Raw genomic sequence first — 9989 nt, 5'->3', positions numbered from 1 at the left:
AATTTGTTTCTCATCTGGAAAGGCATGTGGTGAATATGGAGATGTCTGCTAGCTTTCTCCCCAGGCTTCTTGTTCCAAGAAACTTCCCCAGGGGCATTTTCCTTCTTCCTTTTCAAAGGTCTCTAGCTGTATGAGCTCTCATGGTTCTCTCATGTCTCTGAATTCTCACCTCAAAATATTTTCTCTTTTAAAGGGTTCCAGTAATATAATCAAGACCCACCTGGAATGGGTGGTGTCACATCTCCATCTAATCAAAAAGTTAATACCCATAATCTGATGTGTCACGTCTCCATGGAGATAATCTAATCAATAGATTTCACCGTACATTGCTGAATAGGAATTAAAAGAAACGTTTGCTCCCACAAGATTAGATCAGGATTAAAACATGGCTTTTCTAGGGCACATAATCCTTTCAAATCATTCTATCACCCTCTCCCAAGTTTCTCTGTCAATTTAGAAGTTGTTCAGATTTCACAGTACTATATTTACATTTCCTTTTTTTACACTCACCTTCGTAGTTTCTTGAGTTTGACAGAATGGATAAAAGTTTCTCTTATATGTGATTTGTGGATGCTAAGACTCAGTGAATATGAGATGATTATTTATAGATATAGGGTGAGACATCCAATTTAATTTCAATACCTTCTTTCCCATATTTAATACTCAGAAAATAGTATTTGAATGCCAACGTATAACTAGGGTTGGAAGATGTTTTCTGTAAACAGTTGTTTCTGCCCCATTATGCTGGTATTGTAGCACAAGCACATCTTCGTCTATCTATATACAAATGAATGTGTGTGTTAAAAGCAAAAAAGCCTTTGCTCACAGATATTAAAATCTTAAATCTATATAATTTTTATGTGCTGTGTATTTTATTTTTATTTTTTCAATCATTTAAACTATTTAAAAATATATTCTTAGCTCTTAGGCAGGCAATACAATAACAGGGAGTGGGTTGGATTTGGCTGACAGGTTGTAGTTTGTTGACCTCTGCTTCAAGCTCTATAGATATAACACAACATAAGACAGACCAAAAACCCCTGCCGTTCTGGAGCTTTCATTCTACTGAGGGTGAAAAAGTCAGGGAAGAAGTAGGTCAAACAAACAGCAAAGTAGGAAGCAGCTAGAACCCCAACAGAAAATGATGAGCTTGCAGATTCTGCTCTGGTGTGCTTGCACATCACCACATGGATGTGTTCATTTGCAGTAGGGCTGCAGGACTGGATGGCTGGCAGTGCAATTTTATTACTGAAGAATTTAAGAATAGGGCAGGCTAAAATGCAGCAGCACGTTTTCTCCATTTCTGGGCTATGTTGTGCTTTGCTGTACAGTAGCCACCTGCCATTACTCTGAATTTTTGTATAAGCCTGTATACATAATGGTCTGTTGGGAGCCGTGTTTTGTGTAATTGAAGGTAACGGGGCTGTGTTCCACATTAAGTCAACACAAGAGAAATGGGAGCTGCTGCCCAAAGTGAGACTTATGAGGGAATTCAGCAGAAGCTGAAAATCAGCACCAGATGAATTCAGAAATAAAGTCTCTCCCACCCTACCCACACCCAAGTAAAAATACCTGTAAATACTGTGTTTTTGTTTGCTAAAGCTGCCATAATGCCATATAACAGAAATGGGTTGACTTTTTTAATGGGTTTATTAGGTCACAAAGTTACGGTTCTAAGGCCATGACAATATCCAAATTAAGTCATCAGGTGGAAGATACCTTCTGTGAGGAAAGGCTGCTGGCATCCAGGGTTCTCTGTCACCGGGAAACGAACATGGCAACGTCTGCTGGCCTTTCTTCTCCTGGCCTCTGGTTTTAAAATGACTCTCTCAGTTTCTGTGGATACTCTTACTTCTCCTGGAGCATTTGCTTTTTCTCTGAGCTCTCTCCAAAATGTCTGCCTATTAGCCTTTCATAAGGGACTCCAGCCAGGGAATCCAGACCCACCTTGAATGGGCAGGGTCACATCTCCATGGAAACAACCTAAGCTAAAGGTCCCACCCATAATAGTTCTGTCCCCCCAGGAATGGATGTAAAGGGCAAGGCCTTTCTGGGGTGTCTAACGGATTCTAACCAGCACATCCTGCAAATGGAGACGCTCATGGACTGTGAAGGGAGTTTGTAATTTTATACGAATCTCAAAGGATAGGAGATGATCCTGACATAGAAAATATACTTTTATACAGAATTTTCATGCACTTGCTTTGGGTTGACCCTTTCAAGCTCCAGTGACATGACTGGGAGAAATATCTCCTTTATACATACAGATAACATTCTCACTCTTATTCTGGAATCTAAGCTGGAATTACATTTTCTCTTGCCCCATGAGGCACATTTTTTGGTGTTTGTTTTCTTGCTTGCTTATTTGTTTATTCAATTGATTTATTTTTGCTCTGTTTTGTTTACCAGTAAATGAAACAATGCCTGACACATGGAAAGCATTTAATAAATATTGTTGAAAAAAACCGATGGATGAACGAATAGAATAATAAATAGAATTTATGAGGACTCAAATAAACAATTCCTTAACTATTTACTTTTGAGTTGAAACAGAGGAATGCTCAAACTTGGGAAGTGTTTAATAAATGAAAAGGCCTGAATGTGTATGTTCCAAAAGGTTTATTTCATGTCCCAGACAGAGATTATGTTTCGAGATTTTGTAAAGGGAGGATTTTCTCCAAGGAAGCTTTGTCTCTTCCTGTGCAGAAGGTGACAGCAGATTGTATTCCACTGTTGAGTTAGAGCCTCAGTATCTGCAGCTACTGAGTTCTTAGAAAGAGTACAAGAATCTCACAGAATTGATGGGGTCTCAGGACTTGGTACTGACAAGACCCCAATTGTGTTATTATTCTGACATCCCTTTCCCAGCAAACCAAGTGATTTCTCCAGTCACATGCATGGCGATATTTTGGGCTGCAGAGAGGAAAAGGATGTAGATAAGGCGCCATTCATCTCAAATCTTTGCTCACACAGATAAGGACAGGAAGACTTGGAGCCTTTCTCAAAGTCCATATTTCCTCCCTTTTCCCTTCATGAAATCACTGAAGGCTGGCGTCACATATTATTCCTTTGGCATCTTCAAGATGTAGCACACAGCCTGTCCACCTCAATAAACAATGTTGATAAGAATTTAATTTGTACATTTCTTTTGTAATCTAAACCTTTACCCTTGAATTATTCATAGTACAATTTTAAATTGATGCCCATACTGAGTAACCTTTTATTTGAAACTCCTTATTGATAACTTATCAATATATATCAACAAAAAATGTCCTCAAAAGTTTAGAGTTGAGTATTTAAAACATGGACAATATTTTCCTTGTAGAGTTGAAACAAATAAGTGGATCTAGTTATTTTATTTATTTAACAATTATTGAATAATAGCATCTATGTGACAAATGCTGAATCAGGCCCTGGGATATAGCAGTGAATTGTGAGCTCTGCTTTTATGACCTTCTAGCCTAGGAATGAGACAGAAAATACACTATGAATTAAGGAAGCAAATATAGTATTACAAATTTTAATAAATGGAGAAAATTAACAGGTATCTATAAACAAGTGTAAGAGGAAATCATATATACATGAGTGAGTGAGAAATTATCTGGAAAGAGTCACTCTTAGGAAGTTTCATTTAAGCTGAGACCTGAAAGATCAATAATAATTAGACAGTTCTTACCTGCTTAATGGGTCTTGCCTTGGGACCCATTCAAAATTATATGAATTCAATTCTGCTACTCTCTTACCATAAATCCTTAATTTATTGAGTTTTGTTTTCTTGATTGCTAAAGTCAACTCACACTGACTCTTCTGTGCTTTGATTTCTTCATCCTTTGAAGTGGGAGTAATTAAAAACAATTTTTATTGTTTCATGAGAATTAAAAGAATTAATATATGTTAAAGTACTTAGAACTATGTCAGGAATATTAAGTGCTCAATAAAGGTTAGAAACTATTGCTATTATTGTTATTTTTATTAGTGAATATGAATCTGCTACCAGATTTTTAATACATTGCTCAAATTTGCACTAGGGATTTGGACATAATATGTTTCTGAGTAGAGTGAGAAAAAGTCAATTAATTAACTTTTGCTTATGACATTTAATTGAACCAATTCCCCTCTGGCGATGTTGCTTAATTTCTCTATTTCAGGCCAAGCAAGTCAGGGGGTAGGGAAGGGGTGAAGAGAGGGCTTGCCCAGTCATTTCCATCGAATAGAGTGTGCCAACAGTCCCCGAGTGCCTCACCATGAATAAAGAGAGAGTCGAGCCCGGAGATGATGGCATGCTAAACCTGAATCAGCTGTCCTAGGTGGATTTGCAAAGCCTCATCCTCCTTGAAGGAGGATCCTCAGGCAAGTGGTGGAGGTGGAAAGTTGTCAGCACAAAAATTACAAAATAGAAATAGTTCTAAAGACAGCCTCAAGATGTGGGTCAATAGCCATTTGTCACATACCATTTAAATGCCAAAAGATCTAAAAGAAGTTGGGTGCTGAGCCCACAGGAAAATGGAAATTTGCTAGATGAAGAACAAAGAAAGGGCTGAGAAATTGTTTCAGTTTTATGTAAGAGCACAAGACAATGCCCAGAAGATAAGCCAAACCACGGCCGATCTGAATGTCAAAACTAGTGGGGAAGGCCTGGAACTTTGGTATAAGAAAGAAAATGGACAGAAATGAGGCTTAGAGAAGCAGGCTGGGATCAGACAATGAAGATTCTTGTAGGTTGTGCTGCTAAGGATCTTATTAGGTCATGCTATAAAAGTGCCCTGCTGAGAATCCTATTGTCAGTTTTCTTTCAAAACTGACAATAACTACAAGTTCCTCATTCGAATAGACAGGAGGAGTTGAGGAAGTAGAATTGCATTTTTGCCTATCTCCTAGGAGACATCCATAAGAGCCAGCTAGCAAAAATAAGGCGATGGCTGGAACATCACCACATGAAAATACACACAGACACATGCACATATGATTGCTTCAGGCTCAGTAACCCTAAAACCAGATCTCTTCCAATGGCCGAGAAGTACAGGGGTTCAGCTAATTAGAATACATTTCACAGGATGTTCAGGATTTCGGATTTCACATTTGTTATCTTTCAAAGTGTAATTAAGTCCAATAATATGCCCTGCATTGTGGTTTGGTTCAGAGTTATCGGTGTTGCATGGAGGGCTCTTGGGAGAAAAATATGAGCTATTGAAAGCAGTTTGAATTAGATGTGGTCCACTTGCTTAAAATATACAATGCCCAGGCACTTATCAAACAAGGGAATGAGTTACTGTATTTATTTATTTATTTATTATGCAAAATGTGTGCCTGGATAAAGTGTACACATTAATGAAGGGTGTTACCGTTTCTGCAAGAAGCTTCATAGCAAGCCGTTTTAAATATACATTGCATTTCCAGATAAAGTCCTTATTGGTAGCCCCACAAAGCAAATATTAAATGCCTATGATCAGGGAATGAAGCAAAAGGAATTTCCTCCCTTTTTTCACAGTGGCCTTTTAGTTTCGCTTTGTGGTCACAGCCATGACCCCCTGATTTCACTGAGTACTCATCGTATAGAACACGGAGGATATTTTTAAACCTGTGATTCAATAAGCTTCAGTCAGGGAAGCAGCAATAATATAAACATTAAGGAATAAGGTGTTTATGAGAAGAATTAATTCCCGCACAACTGTGGGGCATGTTGAAGAAGTGAATCTCTAAAACAGAGGAGAAACTAGTCCCAGCCATCCTGGGCTTGGTAAATGAGGCAGACCTGGTAGGAAGCTGAGACCTTACACCCACTGGTGGAGCTATGAAGAGGGCAGGTTAAAAGTTTCTGGTTGTTGCTTCACTTCATGACTCCTGCCTTTGTGTGCTCATGGACAAGCCCCTGGGGTTGCTACTGATCTGTAGAGCTGAAATCAGGAAGTAGAGCTCGCTGTGAGCAGAGAGAAAGCACGGACATCTATCCCATTTCTAAATAACCATAATCACATATTAAAGACTGCTGCTCAATTTCCACTGCTGATGCAGTACAGGAAGGAGAATTCTAGGCCTGTTAGTGTCTGCTTAGCTAACTTAACACAGTATAAAACCCTCACAACTCACTCTTGTCACATTGCCATCACTATATATCCCCCTTAAAACTATTTAACTTCAAAGTAATTATAAAAACCATGCTCCCATCTAACAAGATGCAAATATTCCTCATACAAACAAAAACATGCTAAACCGTTCCCCAAAGGAGAACATCCAGTCTTGTATGTCATTTCATTAACTTTTGGGTGATATGCACTGTTTTTCAAGCTGACTCATGCTCCCTCTTGAGTATCTTTTAATCTAAATACTGACATATTACGTAAACCATGATTAACATTTCTTACCTACAATTACCAGATGGAAGAGGGGAACACTTGTTAATATATTCACATATTAAAATCAGGAAGACATATTCATAACTATTTGAGTGCTTGTTGGTTCTGCAACTTACATGTTTGTAGTTGGTAGTTGCAATTTCCTTCTATTTCTACCTATTCCATACTTGTTTTGCCTTCAGCAAATACTTATTTCTTCATGGTCTCTTCTAGTGGGTTACCCAAACCTTCCTTCCTGAAGACTCGAGACCATTGGCAGTTTTACATTTATTTGATTGCATGTAGCTCCACTGACTTTTATCACAAGAAATGGAAGTATTCAGAGGCATACAGAGAGATTTCCTGCATTCCAAGCATAATCTTCCTTATTCTTATTAAATGGTAGCAACCTGATTCCTGCTTAATGGTCAGGATCCTCCCCCCATTTTTTGCCTTTTGATTCACTGACGTGAGTTGTATAATGTGGCAACTGGATAAAGCATACACATTAATGGAGGATGTTACCATTTCTGCAAGAAGCTTCATAGCAAGCCGTTTTAAATATACATTGCAATTCCAGATAAAGTCCTTATTGGGAGCCCCACAAAGCAAATATTAAAGACCTATGACCAGGGAATGAAGCAGCACTCTCATTCCCAACACTTCCACATTCCCAACACTCAACACTCAGATAACACTCTTTCAACTTCCAATCGAGTAGACGATTGCTGTGTCCACAGTAATGGTGCAAGCATTCCTTCTGTGGGAATTAACATCCCTCCAAACCAGTAGAAGACAGAGTTGTGGGGATCGTCTACAAAAATGTCACTAATAGAGCTCAGGAATAATAGTGGCAGGAGCTGTTTCCGTTTTCCTTCTTTGATTTTGAATCAATGGATCCTGGCTAGGGGAGATAGGTGGCCATATGTTGCTTGTTAATTTAGAGCAGAAATGTATCCCGAAGGGTATTTTACTATCCCATAAGTCACTGCCACTCAGCTGGCACAGTACTAAGCCTCTAAAAAGGTCATTCCATTGTCCTCTCAGATATTCTGCTGCCAAGTGATAGGGAACATGGCAAAACTGGCCAATTCCATAAGCAGAAGCCCATTTCTTCACTTCATTTTCTGTAAAGTGAGTTCTTTGGCCATAGAGGACTCTATGTGGAATGTCTTGATGATGAATTGCTCATTCTGTAAGTCCAAAGATTGTACCAAAATGATTTGGTACAATCATTTTGGGCAGAGTAAGCAACCCTTCTAGTGAGAATACACTGCTGAACTGTCCACGATAGTTGTCGCCAAATACAATCAGCCTAGCGTCAGGTGGCTGTCAACTCTCTCTGGGCAATGGTGTTGGCCTGTGTCCTCAGCAAGTTGTCCACTCAGCAGTGGCTATAGCCAGATGGGGCTTGGTTAGTGGAAGACCACATTGCCGAACCCTCACATAACTTCTGTTCTTGCTGCCGTTTCCACTTTATGAGTCCACTGTTCTAGGACAGGCATGGATGGGAAAGAGGGCTGACACTGAAATTATTCTCTTGTGATATTGCTCTTTGGTGAGTATTTACAGGGACTGTATATATTGTTACATTCTGTTTACATTCAGAAAAATCTTCTCTAAATATTTCTGTCCCCTGCCTCCATATCACCGTTTTTCCAATTGTGTCCTTTCCAGGCCCATGAGCATTCAGCCAAACCATTAGCCTCTGATGATGAGTCAGTGTAGAATCATCCCTCTTGCCATATATGCTACTAGGCAAAATGAATAACCTGATTAATTGCTCAGAGTTCCATCCCTGGGAAGAATTCCCTTCATCACTGTCCTTCAGGGCAGCCAGAATGGGGCTATTGTGCTGCAACTGTCCACCTTTGAGTGCCAATATATCATGCAGAACCATCCGTAAAGTAAGCCAGATATTTTTTTTTCCTTCTGAGGCCCCGTTATAACCATAGATGTTTGGAGAGGGAAGAAGTAAAACAGAAGTAGCATCCATAGGCATATGAGCCGCTAGTTCATGAAACTTATTTGCCTTATACATATACACTACCATTTGTGATATGTTGCCAAAATCTGTAATTTATTGGTTCAGACAATACATACCTCATAATGGACAGCTGCATGGGCATGCGGGGAAACCTGTTCAACTGTTTAGTTTTTACTGGGGTCAAGGAGTAAGCTAGAAACTGTTTCTTAAAGAAAAGTATAGTTATCTTTAGAGAACAGTATAACTTTCATGAAAATCCTAAATGTCTGAATTGGAATCTTCCAATAGGCACCAGCCAAAGGCAGCATACAACATCTCTATCTGCCAAAGATACTTCATGAAAATGGATATGTCAAGTCTTACAGCCCAAGTGATAGCACAGCTTGCAGGGCAGCCTGCATCTCTTAGCCTTCTCTTGTTCCAACCCTGACAGGGTAGTCTTTTGGTAAGTGGATCAAAATATCAAATCCAAATAAGGTATAAGAAGTTTTGAAAATCTGAAGTGCCTTGCTAAGAGCTGTGGCTTTTCTCTGTAGTAAGAAAAGAAAGAACCAAGAAACTGCCCTTCATTGTGAAAAGGATATCCTGGTATTGCCCCAGACCACTAGACCATTAGAAACTTCACCAAACCGTCAGACCCCTAAGTTTGTGTAGTATAATTTTCTCAATTTCTAGCCTTCATATGTTTACCAAGTTATTCATTTATTTATTTTTGCATGGGCAGGCACCGGAAATTGAACCTGGGTCTTTGGCATGGCAGGTGAGAACTCTGCCACTGAGCCACCATGGCCCACCCTACCAAGGTATTTTTAGTGAGTGTCATTATTATTATTATTATTATTATTATTTGCCTACCAGGTCAAATTAACATGACATCATCAATAAAATGGATCACCATAATGCCCTGCTGTCAAGGACAGCTAACCAAAGTCACTGTTTCGGATTTTGAGAAAGGGCTGGAAATTTATATCCCCCTAAGTAGAACTGAGAAGGTATATTTTTGGTCCTGCCAGTTAAAACTAAACTGCTTCTAATGGTCTTTACTAATAGGTTAAGGGGGAAAATAGCATTTTTTTTCAGATGAATTGCAGCGTGCAGGTGACAGGAAATATTTTCATTGCTTCAGCCATGAAAATACATGAAGAACAGCAGCTACAATTAGAGTCAATGGCTGATTAAGTTTGGGATAATCCACTCATATTCTCCAACTTCCCTTTGTTTTCTACAAAGCCCAAATGTGTGAGTTGAATGGGTAGAGGAGTTGAAAATCACCACCCTTGCCTCTTACAATTACTTAATAGTAGAAGTAATCACTGCAATCTTTACAGGATTCATTATTGCTTTTGGTTTACCATTTTGTCAAGTATATATAGTCCCGCTGACTTCAACCCGGCCTTTTGTACTGTAACAGACTACAGTCCAAGGATCATCCATTCTTTGGTGTACCATTGGGGCATTTGGGGTTTGTAGGAAATAATGTTAGTTTAGAACTAGTGTCCATGAATTCCCTAAAATTGTAGTACATTATGAATTTAAGTAATTGGATCTGATTGTGATGAAGAAATTTCCAATTACTCTCAGGATAAATAAATATGATACAAAACTCATCACAATAAATTTCTCAGAGTCTCTGTGAGAGGCTTTGGCAGATAGCTGGGTGATTGGTTGTC

The 9989-nt window shown here is 39.0% G+C and overlaps 1 long non-coding RNA gene across 1 annotated transcript; it reads right to left on the bottom strand.

Annotated features, from left to right (window-relative positions):
* Positions 1-2616: 2616 nt before the first annotated feature.
* On the bottom strand, positions 2617-8364 carry LOC143686529 (uncharacterized). The gene is made up of 3 exons (XR_013177247.1): positions 6470-8364; positions 3677-3828; positions 2617-2913 (listed from the first exon to the last, which is right to left on the bottom strand). It is a non-coding gene; the product is annotated as an uncharacterized LOC143686529 (long non-coding RNA).
* Positions 8365-9989: the final 1625 nt, after the last annotated feature.

This window comes from Tamandua tetradactyla, chromosome 6 (genome assembly GCF_023851605.1).
Source record: "Tamandua tetradactyla isolate mTamTet1 chromosome 6, mTamTet1.pri, whole genome shotgun sequence".
In the NCBI taxonomy this organism is placed as follows: domain Eukaryota; kingdom Metazoa; phylum Chordata; class Mammalia; order Pilosa; family Myrmecophagidae; genus Tamandua; species Tamandua tetradactyla.
The sequence above is the reverse complement of the archived record's forward strand: the minus strand, read 5'-3'. Positions and strand labels throughout refer to the sequence as shown.